The sequence below is a fragment of the Petaurus breviceps genome, unplaced genomic scaffold, assembly GCF_028583685.1.
Source record: "Petaurus breviceps papuanus isolate PSGF00001 unplaced genomic scaffold, PetGlider_PUasm1.0 140, whole genome shotgun sequence".
NCBI lineage: Eukaryota > Metazoa > Chordata > Mammalia > Diprotodontia > Petauridae > Petaurus > Petaurus breviceps.
Genome location: NW_027185698.1, coordinates 10,233,789 through 10,257,907, shown reverse-complemented (window position 1 = coordinate 10,257,907; position 24,119 = coordinate 10,233,789). Strand labels below are relative to the sequence as shown.

Here is a 24,119-nt window from a genome sequence, read left to right as displayed (position 1 = left end):
ATCATAATCCATCCATGCCTGGCTGTCTTGTGCTTCTCTCACCCATGTCCTCTTATCAGTGTTCCACAAAGGGGATAAAAAAAACACGTGGTATGTGGCAGCCTCCTCTCTTGTCTCTTAGATAGAGAAAAACTCAGGCTGTCTGCTTATTATCTCTTGCCCTTGTCATATACCTACCTCATGTTTATTTACCATTATGCGATTTATATTCTTTCTTCTTGTTAATTTTTGATGGTCCTTCTTTGTTATACATTAAAGCCTGCTTGCACTCACCGTGCACCACTACATTATGATGCTTATGTTCAGTTCTTTAGAGACTGTTGTGTCTTGTGTGGATGGATATCAAACTTTTGAATGGTTATAACTATATGGCATGTAGGTACTGTAGTGTGACAGCTAACTGACATAGTAACTTATGTCCTGTACTCAGGGTTAGAAATTTTTGTCAGATTCTGCCCTACTTTATAGCCATGTGACCCTCACATAACCTCCCTCTCTCTGAACCTCAGTTTCCTTATCTATAAAATGGGGATGATAATGACACCTACCTGAGAGAGTAGAAGAGATGGGAGTTAGCATATGTAAAATGCTTTATAAACCTTTAAGCACTATATCAGTGCTAGTTGTGATGATGAAATTGATGATGATGATGATGATGATGGCAATGATCTCAGGCTCTGTAGCATTCTTGGACTTAATAAAATTAGCACAATGTCATCCTCAAACAAGAATGTTTATCCTACCTTGATGCCTAATTGAAGCACTGAGATGAGAATTGGCATTCCAGAGTTATCTTGAAAGTCACTTGAGACAAAGTAAAATACAACACAGCCCCTTTTGTTCATGCAGTGATAGTGATGGAGCAGTTAAAAAGAGAAAAAAGAGAATCACAATTTTTAGACCAGATGATTTATAAGCTAGATGATTTCTCATTCCTATTAAATAAGAAAGTCCATTTGAAGTTACTCAGTAAAAGGTAATGAGGATATATGCTCCAGTCATGTGAACTTAGAATGTTTACTATGTGTCATATTTAAATAGAATTTCCTTAGTAAGTAAACACAAAACCATTCAGTTTGGATTTGGTATGTTCACATGAGGTCTGTGGCTAGTTGATGGAAATATTTTTTGAAGGAGATAAAACAGAAGAGTTAGAGTTCTCAGCTGTTTGAAAATCTGACATTCTTGCACTTCTATTTTAAAGTATCTACCTTCTGTGTTGCTGTTTCCGTCAACTTTGTTGAGATCAGAGAAAGTTTTCCCAGTATGAAACTTAATGTATACATAGCCTTAAGTAGGTGTTTCACTAAATGCTTGTTGGTTGTTTGTTTCTAATTAGGAAGTGGTGGCGATGTTTTATGTGGCATTTATCATATTCTGTTGCTCTGTTAAGACATTGCAGGAAATTTTAATAATAGCACTTTTAAACTCATCTATATACTTATGGAATAAGAGAGCTCACTAGTGAACTCTACCAGTGTAAGAAAGAATCTGGACAATTAAAAGATCACAGCAAGAATTCTCAGCCTAGAGTTATTGTTATAATCCTTCTAACCCAGAATTCTGTGCCTGATCTTGGAGAGTTGCCAGGATATAACTGCTTTCTCTTAGTTCACCTTCAAAGCCATTCAAAGAAATGGATGAGAAGTGTCTTTGAACTGAAATATCAGTGTGGTAGCAGAGAAGAAAATTTAATTTGGTAAATCAACTGTAAAACTTTTTTGATTATTTAGAAAGCAAACAAGTAATACCGTGGCCTTTCCCCATCACAACACACTATTGAGATTCTTTTGCAGTACCAAATTCAACATTTTTTAAATGTTTACAAATCTATTTTTTCTTTCTTGATCTGCTGTCAAGTATTATGGAAAAAAATGAAGGTCACTGCTAATACCCTGATGTGGGATAACTTCTGAAATACAATATACTCTAGTAGATTAGAAATCAACACTTTGTTTTTAGTTATTATAGTATTAGCATTTTATAATAGGAAATAATGTAAATATCTCACCTGAAAAGAAAATTGAATCAAGTTGTAGTTATGGATCAACTCTGTGAATATATATATATATTGCTATTATTGATGAGATTTTATTTATTATTTCTTAGATGTGTGACATTGCAAGAGAATAATAAATTTTGGATATCACTATGTCCATTGCAACAAAAAATAATAAAAAACCCTGCCTTTACAAGGGAATAAACACTAATTTTGTAGTGCAAGAAATATCTAATTCCAGTTTGCTTTTATATGCATAGTACACCAGAGAGCTTTTGTATATGGCAGACTTTTGACATTGACATGGACATAACCATAGAAAGCAGTGCTTAAAAGGGTGGTGTCTTTCACCTCTTCTTTTTTCATTATCTAATAGTAGATGAAACTTACTTAGTACTTTGAACTTTGTCAAGTACTATACATAATTTCAATGAAATCCTATGAAAAAAAACAGGTGGTATTTGCCATAGTTTTACAGATGAAGAAGCCAAGTTTCAGAGACATTAAGAGACTTGCCCATAGTTATATGTAAAGTTCTGTTAATATAGGATTTTGTGATTCTCAATCCTGTATTGTAGCCTAAGAAAAATTTTACATGAAGATGCAGTCCTTTTCATGTATCATGGGAGCTTAGCATTTGTCTTACCTAGAAACCACATTAGTAAATGTTGAGTGTTATGAGAGTCCTATAAAAACAAAAGTAATCTACCTAAGGGGCAGCTAGATGGCACAGTTGATAGGGTGCCAGTCCCAGAGTCAGGAAAACTCCATCTTCCTGAGTTCAAATCTTGCCTCAGACATTTACTAGTTGTATGACTCTGGTCAAATCCTTTAACCCCATTTGCCTGTTTCCTCATATGTAAAATGAGCTGGAAAAGGAAATGGCAAACCATTCCAGTATCTTGGCAAAGAAAACCCCAAATTATTCAGATAATTCTGATTAAGATCTAATTTTGACCTGAATTATCCAGATATTTTACATTAATATCAACCTAGAATCAGCTTGAAAGTATTTGAATTTCTAGTTTACAACAATTTGTCATTACTAATTGATAAGCCTTGATTTTAGGTATAGGTACATGTTTAAAATATTGTCTTTCAGTGGGCAACAGTAAGCAACTTTTAGACAGTGCAGTTTCTTCTTGAATATTCCCCTGCCCCCGACTTCCTACAGTAGACTATTTAGCATGCTTAATTATATTCAGCCTTCACTGGTTCTTTAAGTAGTCAATTTTGAGAACTCCTTCTAGTTTCCTGGACAACATTTGAGTCTTTCAGTTCATCTCTATATTCCATTATAATGAAGATCTAAAACCAATTCCTAGCCCTTGTCTATTTTAACCACAGACTGTTTTTATCCTTCTTTCTGAAATCAAATCCATATGGCTTTCTTTTGCAGTCTATGTCTGGATTTTATCCAAGCCCCCTGTTCAAGTAGCTATTAAATTAGTGTTATCAATTGTTCGTGGACATAGTGGTTTTAATGGGTGCATTTCTTAAGGTCTTTTAAGGTATAAAGGGCAGGAGCTCTAACTTGATTACTTAGTTCCTGTTGTTTATTCTTTATCCTGTTAAAAACGAAAGAAATTTTTTTTTATTCTTTTACTATTCAAGTTTAGCCATATGATGAGTGTTTCTGCCCCCTTTCAATTTTTGAAGGAAGCATATGGAAGAAAGCCACAGAGTATGTCTCTTAGGTCCCACTTGTCTTTAATTATTTTGTACTCCCCAGCATATTAGCCTCTCCCACATGTCCATCATTCTCATTCCATGTCTCAATCTCTCTCTCTCTCTCTCTCTCTCTCTCTCTCTCTCTCTCTCTCTCTCTCTCTCTCTCTCTCTCTCTCTCATTTTAATCAAACATCTCTATAGAATCAGAGGAAAATTGTGGATATTCTCAACTATGTTTCTCTAATACTGGCTTAAACACCTCCCTCCCAACTAATGGACTGCTGTCCTATTTTGATAGAATCCTAGAGAAAAATATAGTCCATAACTTTCTATTTTAATATCTTTCTTTATCAAATAATTCTTTCTTTAATCTGACTTAAGCTTGCCCTATGGAAGATCAGAGTATGGTATATGATTTTGTTGTGTGTCCTCTATTTTCTTTTCCCTCAGCTCTTACATTTAGTGTAAGCTATCATCTATCTACTCCGTATCAGTATTATATATGCCTATTCATATTTGTATTTGGTATCACCCATGATTAAAATTTAAGCTCAGTGAGAGAGGAGATTGTTTTTCTTTAAAAAACAAGTCACCTCAGGGCTTAGCATTGTACCTAGCACACAGTAATCATTTATAAATGCTTGCTGAGTGATTTTTATTATATATTATTTTGTTATATAAAATGATAAAATTTAGTTTATAATAAACATTAAGTCCTTCACTTTTAAAAAATACTCCTCAGGGGGCGGCTATGTGATGAAGTGAATAGAGAACCGGCCCTGGAGTCAGGAGGACCTGAGTCCAAATCTGGTCTCAGACACTTGACACACTTACTAGCTGTGTGACCTTGGGCAAGTCACTTAACCCCAACTGCCCTGCCTTCCCCCTTCCAAGAAGCAAAAAAAAAGGGGGGGAGTGCAGTGGCTAGGTAGCACAGTGAATAGAACACTGGCCCTGGATTCAGGACGACCTTAGTTCAAATCGGGCCTCAGACACTTAACAGAATAAAGTAGCCATGTGACCTTGGGCAAGTCATTTAACCCCAATTGCCCTAAAAAAAGGCAAAAAGAAATACTCCTGATCACTTGACTAAGAGAATAGAAGCACCTTATTATGATAAAAGAAAAACCAGTATATTTCTACAGATATATTTCCATGAAGGTCAAATTCAAAGATATTTTAAAAATTGAGTACAGAAAATTTAAAATTTTTTTTTTATCAATTCTTTGCTTTCATTACACATATTCTAATTTCGTTAATGTATAGCACTATGTGGGTGATTTTATTGACAAAGACTTGTAAATTCAGCAACTGGGAAAATATAGAGTTAATCATTAAATATTAAGGTCACTTCATAAATATTAATTTTTTTCTCTTTTTAAAAATATGCTTTTATTTATTTCATTAAATAGTTCCCAATTCCATGTAAATTTTTAAAAGATCATTTAAAAACAAATTTGAGTTTTATGTTCTCTTCCTCCTGCTTCCCCATTTATGAAGGCAAACAGTTTGATATTGATTATACATGTTACGTCATGCAAAAGGAAAACACAGACCATAAAATAAAACAAGAAAAATTTTAAAAAGCCATGCTTTAATCTGCATTCAGAATTCATCAGTTTTCTCTGGAGGTGGATAGCACTTCTCACCATGGAACCTTTGGAATTGTGTTGGATTTTTGTCTTGATAGGAGTAGCTGTGCCAAGCACGAGCCACTTTCCAGAAGAATGCTACTGTGAACAGCTTTTAAGGTTCTGATTACACAGTATAGTAAACACTGTTTATTCCATAACAAATCAAAGCAAAACTTTCACAGTAAATCAAAGTACAGCACTCACAATATTATAACTTATCACAGAAAATGGCCACACAGTTTCTACTACAGTGTTCACAAAGTTTTGAAAAAAGAACAATCATTTAGTAACTCAAGCATTCACAAAATCCTTAATCCAGTCACAAAGTACAATAGCAAAGTTTTCTGCTCATGGGCCATACTAGGTTACAAATCTTATAAATGACTTATTCAGTCATCAATCATTAAGTACAATCATTTAGTCAATCAGTCATCCTTCATCATTCACTATTCAATCATCAGAAAATATACAGACCCTCCACCCCTAGGTCACTAGTAAATTTTAATCTTCTTAGTCAGTACACAGTATCCAAGTAAAGATTGACTCAGGGTGGTTTCTTGGATTCACAGGATCCTCTTCCATGGTCCCAGATCCTACCTGTATTCAACAAACTATCACCTGGGTTCAAAGGCAGACAGCTCCCAGCTCGTTGTCCAGCTCTCTATGCAGTTCTTGCTCCACATTGGGGCTCACAGTGTCCAGTCTATCTCAAATCCTTCACAGTCTCTGTTCCTGGGAAGACAAGGCTTAACAAAGCCAGCCACAGGTTCATGCAAAGTACCAGCATCACAGTCATGCTTCCTCAGTCTTCAGCAGCTCCAGCTGGCCCTTGGAAATCCTCAACAGCCTCAGTAGCTCAGGCTGGCCCTTGGATTCATCAGAAGTTTCAGCTGGTTCCCAGAATCAAAATCACTTCATCCAGGTTTTCCAAATCAAAATCATTCTCTCCATCCTTCCTCTTTAGCCTTCTCGGCTCTTCTTCAAACTCCCTGGTGGCATCAGCTTCTGCCTTCACAAAGCCTGCTCCAAGAAGATCTAACTCTTCCTTTCTGGGGCTTTTCTTTATATTCACAGCATTAGCTTCCTGTTTCAGCCAACCCCTTCCTATTACATCAGCAACAGGAGACAGGAGTTCATACCTTCTGTTTCCCCAACAGAGGCTTGATCAATTACTAAGTGTTAAGTACTTGCTACCTTTGCCAACACAAAGGGATCTTCAAATTCAAATTACATTACCATTACAGTAGCTAAGTCTTTTACAGTTGAATATTGGATGTTTCTAATAGATAGTCCAGTGCGCATCTAAAACTCCCCTTTTCCAAAAAGAATTCATTATCTTCTCCACCCCTTCTTTCCAATTTCCCAATTTCTGTTGAGCACACCCCACTGTTTCTAGTTATACAATACTGTAACCTATTAGTCATCCTCAATGCTTCCATCTTTCACATCCTCCATTTTCAATTAGTTGTCAAGGCTTGTCAATTCCACCTCCAAAACAATTCTTGCATCTGTTCCCTTCTCTCTATTCAGATGACTATAACTCTGCTTTGAGTCCTTACCATCTCTTGCTTGGGGTATTAGAACACCCTTAGAAATTGTCCCCTTACCTCAGTCTCTCACTTTCTTAAATCATCCTCCATGGACGTGGTAAATCAGTGTTCTTAAAAGAACAGAATTCATTCTATGGAACCCTTTATATAATTTAAAGTATTTTAAAAGAGAAAGAGCCAGGAATGTGACATGTCCCCTCTTTGCTCAATAAGCTACAATGATTGCTTATTGTCTCTAGAATAAAATACCAACAACTTTGTTTGACTTTTAAAACCCCTTTCAGTATAGTTCAACCAATCTTCCAGGCTCATTATGTATTACCATCCTCAATAAACTCTTTATTTAAGCCCAAAAGGCCTATTTATTGATCCTTGTAAGATGTGATTCACATTCCTACCTTGTGCCTTTGAACATCCTGATTCCAATGCTTGGAATGTACTTTCTTCTCATTTCCTTCAAAGCTCATCTCAAAATCTACTTCCTAAGTGGTACTTTTCCTAATCTCCCAGTTTTCTATGTCTCTTTGAATTAATTTGTATTGAATTCTAAATATTTTGGTTTCCCTTATATATGCATTGTTTTCACTGAGAGTAAGCTCATTGAAAGCAGGGAAGGTTTACTTTTTTCCTCTGTATCCACAGCATTTGAGTAGTTCCTGGCCTTCAAAAGGAACATGGTTATTGTTGTTGTTGTTGTTTTTTAAGCAATCGGGGTTAAGTAACTTGCTTAAGGTTACATGGCCAGTTATTTCTGGGTGTAGTGCTAAGTATCTGAGCCCGGATTTGAACCCCAGGTCATCCCGACACTGGAGCCAGTGCTCTTACTTGCTGAGCCACCTGGCCGCCCCTGATGCTTGTTTTTTGATAGATTGTAGCATAGCATTTTAATACTTATAATGGTGAGATTATTGTCATTTTTCTGTTGTTCCATGGGAGCAAAGAAAGTCTTGGAAATATTATATCTATCCATGAATTGCAGATAGAATATATGTTATCCATATTTTCTTAATGTATATTCACATATTTTCAGACCATATTGGAAGCATCGCAATTGCTGTACAAACATCACAAACTAAGGGGAATCTGATGGGGCTAAGTAGTTCAGAAATGTTCTAAACACTTGTAATCCATGTTATTATATTATTTATTTTCTCAAGAATGCTAAGAGCAAGAAAAAAAGAATGACATATAGGTTGATTTTTTTCTGAATATTTGGAAACTGTATGGATGTCGTTCAGTCATTTCTGTCATGTCTGACTGTGACCTCATTTGGGTTTTCTTGGCAGAGGTGCTAGAGTGGCTTACCATTTCCTTCTCCAATATGAATAGATGAAGCATATTCTTTAAAAATGTAATCTAATAGGTTTAGAGGATCCAGAGATGTGTGAAATTGGCATAATTTATTCAGTGAATACATTCACTGGAGCCTTACTATCATACTTTTTTCTGAGCATGAAACGTGGCAGAAAAACCTTGCTATAATACTCACTTTCTCATTGATGAACAGCCTTTTTGCTACTTTACTAAATGAGCCTACTTCAAATCCCACTCCTCAGCAAAATATATTATTGAGATATCATAATCTATTAGCATATGTTTTAGGTAGGGTGGGGTGGAGCTGTTTACCACCTCACATATGTGTCATCAAGTAAACATTTATTAACACCTACTATATGTCAGAAACTGTGATATGTGCTAGGTATACAAAAATCGGCAAAAGACAGGTCACTGCCTCAGAATATAATGGGGGAGATAACAAAAGAGCAAGTATGTACAAACAGGCTGTAAATAGCATATGTAGGAAATAAGAGAGGGAAGGAAGTAGAATTGAGAGGTTGGGAAAGGCTTCCTGTAGAAGATGCCACTTTCCTTGGGGCTTGAAGGAACCAGGGAAGCCAGTAGTCAGAGTGAAGGAAGGAGAGCCTTCCAGGTATGGTGAACAACCAGAGAAAATGGACTGGAGATGAGAGATAGAGTATTTTGTTAGTGGAACAGCAAGTAGACCAGTGTCACTGGATCAAAGAGTACATAGAGAGCAGAGTCAGAAAGGCAAGATGGTACTAGATGAGAAAGGTCTTTGAATGCCAAATAGAGGATTCTCTATTTGATTCTGGAGGCAATAGGGACATGATTAGATCTGTAATTTAGGAAAATTATTTTGGTGGTGAATAGAAGATGGATTGGAGTGAAGAGAGACTTGAGATAGGCAGACCCACCAGCAAGCTATTACAGTAGTCCAGGTGTGAGGTAATGAGTGCCTGTTTCATAGTGGTGACAGTGTCAGAGCAGAGAAGGAAGTGTATTCAAGCGATGTTGTAAAGGTGAAATGTATGTATAATGTAATGGTAGAGTACTAGAGTCAAGAGGGTCTGAGTTCAATCCTTGCCTCAGACACTTAGCTGCGTGACCTTTGGCAGCAAGTCACTTAATGTAATTCTGCCTCAGTTTCCTCATTTCTAAAATAGGAATACTGATAGCTCCTGTGTCCCAGGATTATTGTGACGATAAAGTGAGTTAATAGTTATAGTGCTTTGCAAATCTTAAAGCACTATACAAATGCTAATTATTATGTGTGTGTAACATGTATATCATATACACACTAATTAAATGCCACATTAAATTTTAATAAGCCATGTTTTTGAAAAAAAAGTGCATCTGATGTACAATAATTACTGTAAAAGAAGTTGAACCCATGAAAATCTGAAACAATGCAATACAAAACCAAACAGGACAAATGCACGGGTTCCATATTATGCCTTTATAATGGTAATCAAGTAGCTGTTTATTCAGGATTTATTTGCTCAGAGGAGTTCTTGAATTACTATCTCCTCCACAAGGTCCTGCAGGTCAGGCAGAAGCATCCTTATTAAGGAAGAAAATTTCAAAACTCTTTATACTTTACATATTCTGCTCAACTCTTATCAATCAAAGAAAGTCAGAAACCAAGGGAACCTTTACCTTCCTACTAGTTTCCTTGGTGTGTCTTTCTGTATGATATGTAATTTATAGTTGTATTTCTTAAAAAAAAATCAGGGCTATAAAGAATAAAGTTTTAAGAAACTCCTTATAGAACAGAAAAAAGGTTTTCAATGAGAAAGGGACCAAGGCTATGAAATCCTATAATCAGGAATAATTTTTGATGTGTCTTACACTTTCACCTTTCAACTTAAAAAATATTGGGCATGAACATCCCTTAATTTAAATTTTGGCATGTGGTTGGCTCCTAGAGAATTCAGGAGCATAAGTAAATAGAAATGTATTCTGAATTCTTTCCTAGGAATGTAATACCCAAAGGGCAAATCACCCAGGGAAATTGAAGCATGATAAATGTAACCTCATAAGGTTAAATTTCTAATTTATTGGCTAGGCTTCTGCATATAATTTTATTTGTCCACAACTGAGAATACACATGAAGTATTTTTCAAAAAACGTTGTGCTGTTTAAAGCCTAAAGGATATTTCTGCCTTACATTGTTTGTCTACTTAGAACTAAAGCCGGTCTCATTGAAAATACAGCAAGAGAGAGGGGAAGATACAACTGGGATGGTATAGTGACAGCAGATTACTACAATTTGGGAGAAGGGATATAAGTATGATGGCATAATCATGGGCCTTATTAAGTCAAAACCAGTCTTCTGAAGGGCTGCTTAATTCTTTCCTAAAATATTAGCTTTCTTTTTCAACGAAGTATATTTTACATAAAAGGTGCTGCTGGTAAGTCTTCTTCAGTATGGGCAGAAACAATACAGTTTAACCCCTAGTTTTTTTTTCTTTCAAAACTGATATTATTTGTTCTCAGGACTCCTGATTATGAAAAGTACTGCAACTAATTCATGTTGGCAACAGCTCAACAACCTATAGTCTTAGGGAATAGTTGCTATTGGGGGTCTTAAAAGCCACACAACTAGTGTCAGAGGCTGAATTGGAACCCAGTTGCTTGTTTTCCTAACTGAGAGGTCAGCTCTCCGAACCACTTCATATGCTGATTTACCAATTAGTTAGCAAGAATAATTTGTTAAAATTGGAAGCTGCCACACTGGGATTAGCTTTTTTCTTTCTCTACACCCAATATTGTGCTACTAAAAATTTAATAACCACTTTCAAAAAATCCCCCCCAAATGGTGTACGCACAACACACTTCTAAATTTAATATACATTATTCAGTCATTGTCTTCAGTCTAGCTCATCAACAAAACCATACATCAGGCCTCGATTTATAGCTTTTGTTGATTGTTGAAAATGCTTGCTCTGAAAATTGTATCGTCTGCTTTTGGAAGATTACAGCCCACTGTTGCCTATGCTCTTCCTTTGAGGTCCCTTCTGTGGACGAGGCAGCCTCCCTGATATTGCTCTCGTGCTTTTGTTGGCCATAGGATCATAAGATTAGAGGTACGGAGGCATTTCAAGGTGCTTTATTCCAACCTCCCCATTTTGCAGATAAGTTAGCTGACATCTAGAGAGAACAGGCTAGTGCAGACATGGTATTGTAAGGGATTCAAACTCAAGTTCTGTGACTCAGTGTATATTACTCTGTTTTCTCTGTTGTTCTCCTTTTTGCCTCCTCCTTAACTGAGAATATATTTTGTGGGGCTTTTCTCAGTGAAAGGGGGGATTGGGAGGATGGGAACAGGATCTGCTTAGAAACACATTCAAGTATCTCTTTTGCTTTATATTACCTGCAAAGCAGTAATACTCTTCAGCACAGAATTAAGATGTGTAATAACAAAGAATATTATATATCATATATCAGTAAATCAAATGATATACCATATTCTAATATCTATTTAAAACCATTGTATTTTACCAGATGAACAGCTCTGAATACACTCTTATTTCCATCTTATATTTGTCCTGTATTTTAGTAAGATTGGACATTGTCAGATCAGGGCAGGCATGGAATTCCCATTACAAAATATATTTTCCTGTGAGTTATGCATGAGTACGCACCAGGCATATGTCTTTGTGCTTCTGTGTAATGCATCTTATAATTTCATTGCATTTCATCATAAAAGAGCCCCACAAAAATGTGACCAACATAAAATTTAACATAATGTCAGAAGTGGAGCCACTAAATAGTAATTCATAACAGTCCTCATTTTCTACTAGGTTTTCTTTTAGTGTTCTGTGATTACACAGAAATTAACAGTATGAAACTTTGAAAAATAACATAGCCAAAGATCTATAATTCAAGTACTGATTGACAATTCTGATATATATGCATAGCACTGACACTTCGTTATTGGTTTAAAAAATATCACTTCATTCTGACAAGATATAAAAACATATTCATCTTACTGGGAAGAAGCACATGTTCAGAGGAAAATAAGCTCATAAGAATATAGCCCCACAGTCCCTGTGATTTTGGTGGTAACAGCAATTACTTCCTTAATCACCTTCTCCCCCAAAAAAAACCATCCCCCCCAAATAAGTCTGTAGCCTGGATGTTTAATAGATCTGGAAAGAGCATACTTTATAATTCTGAAGTTATCATTAATTCTCTGAAAATATTTAAAAATAAAATAAATTAATCTCCAAACTCTGATATTCCACCCTTCCACACTCCATTTTTTTACAAAAAAAAAATCAAAACAGTAATTATTTGTTCCATCAATACCATTTTATAAATGAATTCACCAATGTCTATGTTAGATGAAGAAAATATATTGTTGCTTTTCATCTTTCACACACTCTAGGCTTAAAACCATAAGGCTAAAACATTAAAAAAAATATTAAATACAGTGAAATAATAAAATATTTTTGTTATTTCTCAGCTCAGGTGGAAAATAACTTCTGGATAAATTCCTTCATGCTGTTTTTTCCCCTTCCTAGAATTTTTCAGTTTAATTTATTTTGTTTATATTTACCAGCTGTTCAAAATAACTGAATTTATTCAATAATCCTTAAAATAAGAGACTCAGAAAGGCCTTTTAGGGTTGGTGTTCAGTTTAGAAATGTTGAAAAACAAAACAGGTTTAAACAAGAATGTTGGGCTCACTAGCATGGACAAGTTCATGCTAATACTTATGATCATATTGCCTTCTAGAACTTACAAAGTAAAAAAAAAAAGATTTCTTTATTAACAATCGTTGACTAGTCAGGAAACAAGAAATTTAAAAACCTTTAAAAGTTTAGTAACTTAATCACCTTTGGAGTTAGCATTTAGAACATCACATGACTCTAATATTACTTACTTTAGGGATCTGTGGTTTGGTTGAGATGATTATTAACACAGATTGTAGCCCTTCTCTTAGGGGGTGGGGATACAGAACTGTGACTTCATTGGTGATAGGAGCTAGTTGATATGTATATTCTTTTCACTGATATAGTTGTTTCATTTGTTTCCAATGTATATTTTTAGAGAACTGTCTAGGGCACAACCATTATATGTTTTGTATTACTTATGTTATATGTATAACATAAGTGAATATCCCATGGATACACAACCATTATTTGTCAGAGGTCAATTCCTAGATTCTGGGATTTTATGACTCTAAGGAAAAAAAAAACATTGTCTGCCATATCAAACTGTTCGTCATTTAGGGCATCCCATAAAAGGACTGACTATAACATAACTTATCATTTCAATATTTCAAGAAAGGACAGTGATTCTGACATAGAAGGCAACCCTTTATAAATAGTTTATAAAAGCTACTGTGTACCCCCCCAAAAAAAAAAATTATCCTGCAGTTGATTCAGTGAGAACCCTTCTCTGAAAACTTAGGTTGGCCCTTGAAGAAAAGCTACATAATTCATTACTGGATTATGCTCAGAGACTTTCCAACTTGGACCTGCCAGAGCTTGTACTCCACTGGCATTATCTTCAGAAACATAGGGTCACCTCATTGCCAAAGTGAGGCATTGGCATAGAACTTCAGTGGAATACTGTAGAATTTCTAATGTTATTTTCCAGCATGGTGTCTTTAAAATGGTCATTGCCTGATGAACATGTCTCATATTTTCATTTACTGAGATATTGACATAATGGTGTATTTTTTCTTTTTTTGCTTTTTGGAGGGCAATTAGGGTTAAGCCACTTGCCCAGGGTCACATGGCTAGTTTTTGTGTTGTGTCTGAAGCTGGATCCGAACCCACATCCTCCTGATTCCAGGGCCAGTGTTCTATTCACTGCACCACCTAGCCTCCCTTGTATTTTTCTTTTTAATGAGGGTAAAGTATATGGATGGATTTTACAGAGAAACAGAGCTGCTTGGTGAGCTGACAAACAAGTGGATTAGGAATGCAATAGCTGTGAGCTCTCCTCCTGGATCTGACTCTGACTTATGTACTATAAACAGGATGAATCTCTTATTGTCACTGGGTCCCCCTTTATACCTTTGTAAAATGGGCATGGCAAAATTCAGTTACCTACAGAGACTACCTCATAAAGACCTGGCCTGAGATATAGTGCTACCAAGACAGAGCATTTTTACTAAAGGTACATTGTAAAGTCTTCTGTAGCAATTTTAACATGCTTCTATAATGCTAATTCGATGAGCATGTTTTTTTTTCAAGCACTCTGTAATTCCAAACAGAGTCAACGCTTAACTTCTTCAGTGGAATTAAATTTTGGCAATTCCTTGACGCCATGGGCCCATTTTTATTTTTTACAGCTTGAGCATAGTTTGACTATAACATATTATGTATTCATATATTTCTTCCATACAGAGTGCTTCCAATGATTTCAGAGAATCATAGGTAGTACCTGTAATGTTTTAACTTTGACTTTATTTGGCTGGCCACTTGACTTAACTTTGTGAAAGATTTCCTTGTACCCAACATGTATCCCACAGAATTTGGAACAAAGATTATTTCTCATGCATCAACATGCACAGTGCTTGGCTTTTGGATAGTATATGCTGTGGTATGCTGTGTTTTGCTAAAATTAATGAGTAAGGCATAAGGATGCATCAGAAGCACTGAAAAAAATGCACACCCTGTCCCTACCACCTTGAGCAATACAAGTTTGAACATATCTCAAAAATTCAAGGTACAAAGTCTTAACAGTGTTTGTTACAAGTGGACCCTTAAATGACAGTCTTCTATTACCTAGAATGAGAGTTTCACAGTATCTACTGCATTTGAGTTTTTATTGTGTTGATATTGAAGTGTTTTACATATTAAAATATATTAAAGTGCATTTATTTTAAAATATGGGCAGCTATGTGGCACATTTGATAGAATGGTGGGCCTGGAGTCAGGAAAACCTGAATTCAAATCTGGCCTCAGACACTTGCCAGCTGTGTGACCCCAGGCAAGTCATTGAATCCTGTTTACCTGAGTTTCATCATCTATGAAATGAGCTAGAAAAGGAAATGGTAAATCACTCCAGTATCTCTGCCAAGAAAATACCAAATGGGGTCACAGAGTCAGACTCAGCTGAAAAACTTCTGAACAATTATAAAGTACATATATATGAAACATATAACACCTGTGACTGTCTTGATAATATAGTTTAACATTAATTATTAGATATTCTGAGCAGAAACATAACATCAAGACTTTTAGAGATGATAGAATCTTTAACCTCATTAAAGAAAAATATTATCCCTGATTTTTCTGATTCCCTTTTTGTGACTTGCTCCTTTTCATAAAACAAAAGGCCTGGACTAATTTCTCTTAGAAATAGATTTATTGTTATGCTCTAAGGAAATAAATGTGGATGAATGCTAAAATTGTACAACTCTTGAAAATCATTTCTTTTTGGATGTAAACTTCATTATGTCCAAAATATCTTTTTCCCTTCAAACTTTGTTTTTCCTTGCTGGGTAAGCATTTTAAAATTACAGTTTCCAAGTCTCTTAGGGTCCATTCGACTAAGAATGCTAATAAAAGACAGATTTTCAGAGAAAAATCAAGGCCAAAATAGTAATATGCTGATAGACTTGGTGAGTCAAGTTCTCGAGGAGATAATCTACTGCAAATGTAGTCTGTGTGTGCAATAATCATTTTAGTTTTGTTGCATATTATATTTTTTCACTCTATTTTTTGCTGCACAAGAGTCTTTCTTTCCTTGATTTTCATATTATAACTGGCAACAAAACATGTTGAGTATAAGATAACTAGGACCTGACAAACCAAATTCTCTGTTATAGAAAAGTCACAATTTAGTAGGACCCCAATGAAGTTTTACTGTACACTACCAAAAGAAGTATCTTCCTTTCTCCCTACTTTCTGCTTATTCTTTCCTACCACACTAACCACGTACCCTAATTGTCTTGTCTCCCAGAATTCCATCACTTCCTTTCCTTCTCCCTGTTTGTATTGGACCATGTCACTTGTGTGCCTAAGAATATTAGTATATAAAGGACTTGTTAATGCAAATGTAAGAAAGAAAGTATATAATTGGTGATTTGCTAATTTTAGATCTGTCAGACATGACTTCATATATAGCCATAGAATACATACAATGAAGAATATTCCAGCAGCACCCCTTACAAATAGAGTGCTGCTATAATCGAATCTATAAGGTTATATCTTAAATTTTTCTTATCATACTTGACTAAATCTTCAGAATCATAGGTTAATTTATGGTAGAGAAATATGTTATATCAATAGCAAATTTTTCTATATATTATCACATAGAAGTCTCAGTTTCCCACTTTTATGATTTTTTTTAGTTCCATCTATCTGAACCACCCTTCCCTGCTATGTGAATTTGAGACACATTGTTTATGTGCTTGGAAAGACAATAAAATGAGTAATATTTGGGGTTTAAATATGATTCTGACATAGTTTGGGAATCCATTTAAATTTTTTTTTGTTATCTTTTGTTTTTACATTATCCTCCTCCTCCCCTTAACCCCCTCACTGCAGGAAACATCCAGTATAATAAAGGGTGAAAAAAAAGGGGCAAGAAAATAGTTCAGTAAAACTAAGCCACCAAATCTGACAGTATGTGCAATGGTTAGAAATGCTTTTTGAAAAGCTGTTTATGTTGAGTATGCAGTTTCTCTGAAAATACTTTCTAACATGTCAGAGAGATCTAGGATCCTTGGAATAAATTAATTGCGTCCATATTAGTCTGTCCCTATATTCTAGGCATAACTGCCAAGCATCTCTGACTCTAATTTTGGCCACAGATTATGAATAGTATTTATTTTGTATATATTCATATGTGGGCGTTCCTTTTGTCAGAAAATGTAAATTTCGTGAGGTCCGGGATGGTTTTATTTATTTGTCTTTGTGTCCTCTCTATATGGCACAATACCTGGCACATAGCAGTTGCAAATAAATGTTTGTTGATTAATTAGTTGATCAAATACTATTAAGTTCTTATGGTGAAGGAAGTGGGAAGAGAGGAAGGTAAGAGAGGTAATAATGTCATCAGTAACATAAAATATTCCCTTGTAATTTTTTAAATGCCCAAATTTGGTATATGATAATGTATTGGGTTTTTGTGATTAAAAAAAAAAAGTGTTGTAAGATTCTTCTATTTACAATACAAGTTGTAATCTTTAAAAAAAAATCTGATTTGTTTTTAATTTGTTTTACTCCAAGAGTACATTCTTGAGCATGTGTGGTACGCAAAGGAGGGAGGCCCAGAACAAGATTCTTTTGAGATTTCCTAAAGTACGTTTACATCTCCTTGCTAGAGCCATAGGAAAAAGGAACTAAAGCAAGGCAGAGACAGTGAAGGCAATTTAAATTAAAAACATAATAAAACAAACAACAACAACAACAACAAAAATCAGTGGTTCCAAAAGTGTGTAGACAAAGCAGATTATGGGCAAAACCAGCACTTAGAATTTAGATGTATGGCACTATATGGGCATAAAGTGATTTTGACCAATTCCAAAACTCACAGAATTGAGTCAGTAAGGTCATCAAGAATTCTATTGGGGGCAGCTAGGGGGCGGAGTGAATAGAGCAGCGGCCCTGTAGTCAGGAGGACCTGAGTTCAAATCTTGCCTCAGACACTTAACACACACATACACACACACACACACACACACACACAACACCAAAAAACTAGCCGTGTGACCTTGGGCAAGTCACTTAACCCCAATTACTCTCCAAAAAAAAAAAAAGGAGAAAGAATTCTATTAAATTCCTGAACCTTTTTCCTGCACATTTTTCCCTTTTGTCAGACATTTGGAACTTGTTCAAAACACTTGTCTACTGACCTCTTTAGGATAGTTTAAGATGTTATGATACTACTTCCCATTTCTTCCCCTTCCTGATAAACCTAGAAATTATACATTTAAACACTTCCTAACTGATTAACGAATAAGATTTTAATTAAAATGCTCTTTCTATTAATGGAAAATTTGGGGGGGGGGAATAGGGAGATAAGCACATGAAACCTGTGAGCTATGTCAAAATCTGAGCAGTGCTTTGTTTTGAAGAAAATTCTTCAGTTTCAATCTATCTGTCTCAATTTTCAGAATAATGGGTATATTATTTTGACAAATGAGTTTTGGAGTCACCATGGGATTTAACTTTTGCAGACAAATGAAAAAGAGCAAAAATGTGAGGAAGATTGAACAGGTTCTTCACTTTCATTAGCAGCTCCATATGCTGTTTGTTAAATCTGATTCAATTTCCCCAATCTAGGCAGTGACTAAAATAAAAGAAATTAACAATTTTACTTCATTATGAAAACATACACACATACACCACCCTCATGCAGCTTTATCATCTGTCAGGTTTCTTGAGAATGCTATAGTTTTAGGCTTAAAATAAAATATCATGTATGTATACATATAATATATTATTTGTAATAATATATGTATGTGTATGTATGTGTGTATATACATATACATAATTCATATCCCCCCATAGAGAAAGATTTGAAGATTCTCAGTTGGCATTCAGCAGGTACACATGGCTTAGATTATGAAGTCTTAGGCAGATGCTTTAACCTCTTAGCTGATTTCTAACTGAAGATTTGCTGTGGTGTGTTTGTTATTCCATGAATAAATATCTACAAGACACACAAGAAAAATCTAGCCCTTGTTTCTGGAAACAACAATTCTGCTTGAGGCATATTACAGATTCCGAGTACCTCATATTTTATAAATAAAAACAGATAAACTGAGTTCACTGTTAAAACAGTCTTTAAAGAAAGGATGTAATGAACAGACTGTTTTACTGTCCTTCCTTCCCTAGTCTTCTATGAATAGCCTTTCCAGGAGCTTTTAAATTACAAATAACACACTGCAGTTATTTCTCCTTTGTAAAGGAAATAGGCCATTTTATTTGCACTTTCATTCTGATAGGATAAAAAAGGGTTTGCTATTCTTCTGTTATTTTTAAACAGAGGTGAAACAGATTTAACAAAAGAACATTTCCAAGTCTCTAGTAGGAGGAGAAGACCCTTATAATATCCTGCACTTATGGAGTTTAAACTGAATGACAATTGACAACTGTTGTTAGGCATGGGAGTGTAAGAAGGAAGTGCCTTGAGATTATAAGAAGGAAAACAGTCAGAGAAGCTCCAAGGAGATGTGAGGATAAGGGTTCATTAATGTATCCATTTTTTTTAAAGCTCTATGATTTGGGCTGATCTGCCTAGAATAGGCAGCAAAGTGACGTTCCCATAATAAAACTATCAAATGGAATTAGGAAAAGTGATTTACCAGTTGATTCTATCTTTTAATAGTTTATCTCACATCTCTGAATAGCAGAGGGTCGTTTGAAAACTGTCATAGGAGTAGATTTTAGCTACAAATCTTTGGAAATAATAAAGTTCACAGTTGGAAATATTCTGTTCTCGACAGTCTGGAAAGTCAGAGTAGAAGAAGGTAAGCTGTTGTCATCATTTATACCAGTTTTCTGTGCTGCACTGATTTTAAGAGAGGGTTTGCTTAACATATGTATAATTATTTGAATTTGTACAGATATAACCTATATATCATAATCACATGTATGACCTTGGGTAAACCATTTTCTTTTTATTTGATATTTGCTTGAAAAATGATCATTAAAAGCCTGATAATCTGCCCATGTTTATTTTGTTGGAGGAGAAAGTACAGGGTATATAAAATGATTGACTGCCAGATCAATGAATCATAATATCAGAAGGCAGTTTAGAGGTCACCTATTCTAATCTTCAACTCCATGAAAAAATTCTGTCTAAAACAGCCTTGACAAATGATCATATAATCTTAATTTCAACACTTCCACTGATGGAGAACTTACTGCCTAATGAGGCATCCCTTTCTATGGTTGGTTGACTGTAATTAAGGTTTTAGCTTATTTTTAAAGAAAATCTATGTCCTTCTAATATTGACCCATCAGTGCTAGGCTAGTAGAACTATATGGATTGGCCAATCTTTCTTCTAGATGATAGATCATCTGAATTTTGAAAAAATTTTAGAAGTCTCTTTTTACTAAGATAAAGACTCCCAGTTTTTTTCTTCCATTATTTTTCATGAAGTGTGGTATCGCTGTCCTTCAGAATTCTGGTCACTTTCCTCAAGATGCACTCATGATGTTATTTTCTTCTCTTTTTTGTTTTGTTTTATTTTTTGGAGCCCCCTTTAAAACTGCATTGCTTGAGGCAAAATAAAATATTCCATATGTGTTCTGAGTATTGAAGAGAACAGTTAGATTATTATTTTCCTTGCTCTGAATATTGCACTTTTGTAAATGTGGCTTATTACATTATATTTTTTAGGCCACCAATTCTGACCTGGTTGAATATTGATTCTCTCCTATTAGGTACCTATCCCCAGATGATGTAATCTTCAAAAAGAGATGGAAAAAAAAGGTGCCTTCCATATCCTCATGCAAATTCACAATAAAACATGTAATTAAGACAAGGATAAAGATAGAGCCCTGTGGCCCATTGTTAGAGAATTCTTCAGGCTGATCCTTTAGTCAGATACTCTTTGTGTATCTTCATTCAACAAGATAGGAATCTACTTGATTGTTTTACTAGTCATTTTCTCCACAAGAATAACAACATTGTTTTCTTACTCAGGAGAATCTCCCCTCTCAATAAATGTATACTAGTATGAGGTAGGTACTAAAATATCAGGTTTATTACTTCTGTGCATAAGATAAAATTTTCAGGAAACTAAGCCAGAGCTTTGTTGACTTCTGAATGTCTATCAAACACCTTTCTCTTATTTCCATAATGAGGACTATAGAGTATCAACAGAAATATTTTACTTTGAAGACTGATGACCTCTGGTGACCATTAAGAATTTTTAAGATCACAAGGCCAGTGTCTTGAAAGGTGGACAGCTTGAATTTTGCAATATGGAAAAATACAAAATGTTTTGTGTACCATGTCTTTATTATTTTTTTCATAACGCTGACATTTATAAATAATGTTGAAGTATAACGCCAATTTGGAGACATCACAGAGATCTATTTGGAAATTAGAAGGCACAGATAGTATTTGATTAAAGGTTTCATTTTCTTCACCTCAAAAGACAGAGTCCCCTTTGTTATCTAAAATTGCAGATTGCAGGAGATAGAATAAGATTCCATTTTCTTTAGAAAAGGTTAGTGAAAAGTTTCACACTTAGGGAAATGACTTTTGCTTTTTTTTCTCATATTTTTTCATAGAGAACAAAACATGTTTCCATGTATCTGGAAAGCCAGTGGCTGGCTTTGCATTGTTGTGTTTGCTCCAATCAGCAATATACAAAAACAAAACAAAACAAAAAACCTTAAAGCAAACAAACAAAAAGTTTATACTGCATGATATCCATGGTGTTTTATTTTCACAGTCTATGCTCTTCTGATCTACTACCATGAATACTCTAGGATTTTTATAATCTTCATTATAGGACATAGAAACCATAATGTAATAGGGTTTTTTTTTGGGGGGGGAGACACCTACCCACACACGTGTGCACACACAAACACGCAATTTTCTCCCTTAACTCCCTGCTTCCCACTCCCAAATAATAAACAAAAATTCCTTCCTAAGAGGGAATAATATAAAAAATTTATGACAGAAATAAAATAAAATACTTTTTCAGTGAAAAGAATAAGGAAGCCATTATTCAGTGCTTTAAGGAGTAAGTAACTAGGACTTTTGGTAGAGGATTAACTATTTTAAAGAGCTGTGTGGTACTTGATGCTAGAACTATTAATGAAATGTGTTTATTTGGAATCTCAGTTTTAAATCCTTTTATACATGTATGCATATATGTGCATGCATGCATGTGTGTGTGAGCACACACACACACACACACACACACTTTAAATAGGATGTAACGTGCAATAATAGATAGATAGCTGACCTTAAAGCCTGCAAGGCCTTCATTCAAGACTGGCCTCTGAGACATACTGATTGTCACCCTGTGCAAGGCAATTACTGTCTTATTGTTCTAGATATCTCTCAAGGTTTCCAAATTCCAGAGATGTTGATGATCTATATTGGTAGAGGGTGTTTCCTTGCTTGAGAGTTCCCTATATTAATGAAATATTATCTTATCCTCATTCCTTTTTTAAATTTTAAAATTATATTTAGGAAAATTCAGGAGGAAAATATTCCATATCCATTACAGTCTTTCCAAACTGTTTTAAAAAGAAAAAAACCCCTTTAATATTTTTTAATATTGTCACATGGAATGAAAGAACTGCAACAACTACAGATAATTATATGACAACAGTGTGTAATTACCATAGTGAACATGGTTAAAATAAAAATGCAGCATTAATTATAATAAGTGAACATCTTAAATAAATGGAAAAGTATATTTTCTATTTTTCTATAGTAATGCTGAAACATCTTTTTAAAAGCTACTGTAAAATGCCATAAATTTAGCATCTTAAATTATTTATTTGGTAAAACCAATTAAAACAAGTTAAGTAGCAGATTAAAAGTTTACACAATAAATGACTTGTATTTTTTCTAATTTCTTCATTGAGGAAACATTTTCTCACAATCGATGACTTTAAATAGTTTTTTAAAGTTTAATTTTGTTTGTAATGAGTTATGAATTATGCAAACAAAATCCCAAGAAAATATAAAATACCTCAGTGTAGCCGTATACATCATTTATAACATTGACTAAAAGATACACAAATAAAAAGCATCAAGAATTTATTGTGGTCAACTCATCATATGGTATGTCCTTTATCATTCTTTGTATATATAAGAAATAATTTTTTTTCATTTTATTGAAAAATTTTACTGTATTTGAAAAGTTTTGTCCATTTGTTGTCTTAACAGTTGAATGATTAAATACATTTACTTTTGCTTATATTGCTCAGAAAAATTCTGATTATGTTTATTGACTGAAATACTATCTTGGCCTGCCTGGGTCTTAAAGAGATACTAAGCTTCCTTCCTTACTTATGTAGTTAATTGTGCAGCACCATATACAAAGGAGATAACGTTTGACCTACTAATCCCTGGACCTGACCTGTCCTGTCATTCGTTCCTGTGACTGCCTTTTAGATTAGCCCTTCATCTTTGCTTTCCCTGACATTAACCCAGTCCAGGGCTTATCACCTCATAGCCAGATGACTGTTATAGACACTGCAGGGGTCTGCGAAATTCCAGACCCTCCTCATTTCAAAACATCACACAAGAACAAAGACAAACACACACAAGCACACACACAAACACAAACACACAGCTTCCACACTTATCTGAAACACCACTTTGATTATCAAAAGCTAGAGAGGTTATCTATTATCTGATTTAATCAAATTCCAGACCTCCGTTTTCTAGTCTTTTCATTAAAGCAAAACCTATTCTCACTTTTCAACCTGTGACACACTCAGAACTAATGAGACCAGGCAACTTACTTCCCCCTTCAATACTTCTTGTCAGACTTGTCTTAACCCACGATGATTAATCTTTGTTTTTCTTTAAATTTCTCATGCACTGATAATGTTTGTCTCATAGAACTTAACTTTGTCCTTTGTATTATGTTTTAGTTTTGTCTCCACACAATTAGCCACCAAGCTTTTTGGAAGCAAAGAACCATATTCTTCTTTGGCATTATCATTTCAGGATTGTGTTATTTTCTGCCAATTTCTGTCTGGTACTGAGGAAGTAGTATTAAAAATGAATTTGTTTTAATAGACCTCAACATTATTATTTTTGATCTATTAAATTTCCTTCCAACTGACAAAAGTAGGAGTTAGAAGCATGATAATAGAAACAAGGACCAATTATATATGCAAGTATATATATGCATGTATATTTACATAAATAACTATATGTTTGCATAGTTGTGTGTAAATTACATGAATATGTATATGCATATACATTCATACTAATTTACTATAAATTAATATATTTAGATTTGAACAATTATAGTTGCATATAATTAATTTGCAGTACATATATGCA

General features: G+C 34.7%; 1 protein-coding gene across 3 annotated transcripts in view; it reads left to right on the top strand.

Moving 5' to 3' along the window:
- Nucleotides 1-24,119, top strand: part of PCDH7 (protocadherin 7) — a 496,511-nt gene that overhangs the window by 227,802 nt on the left and 244,590 nt on the right. The gene's annotated exons all lie outside the window — the stretch shown is intronic.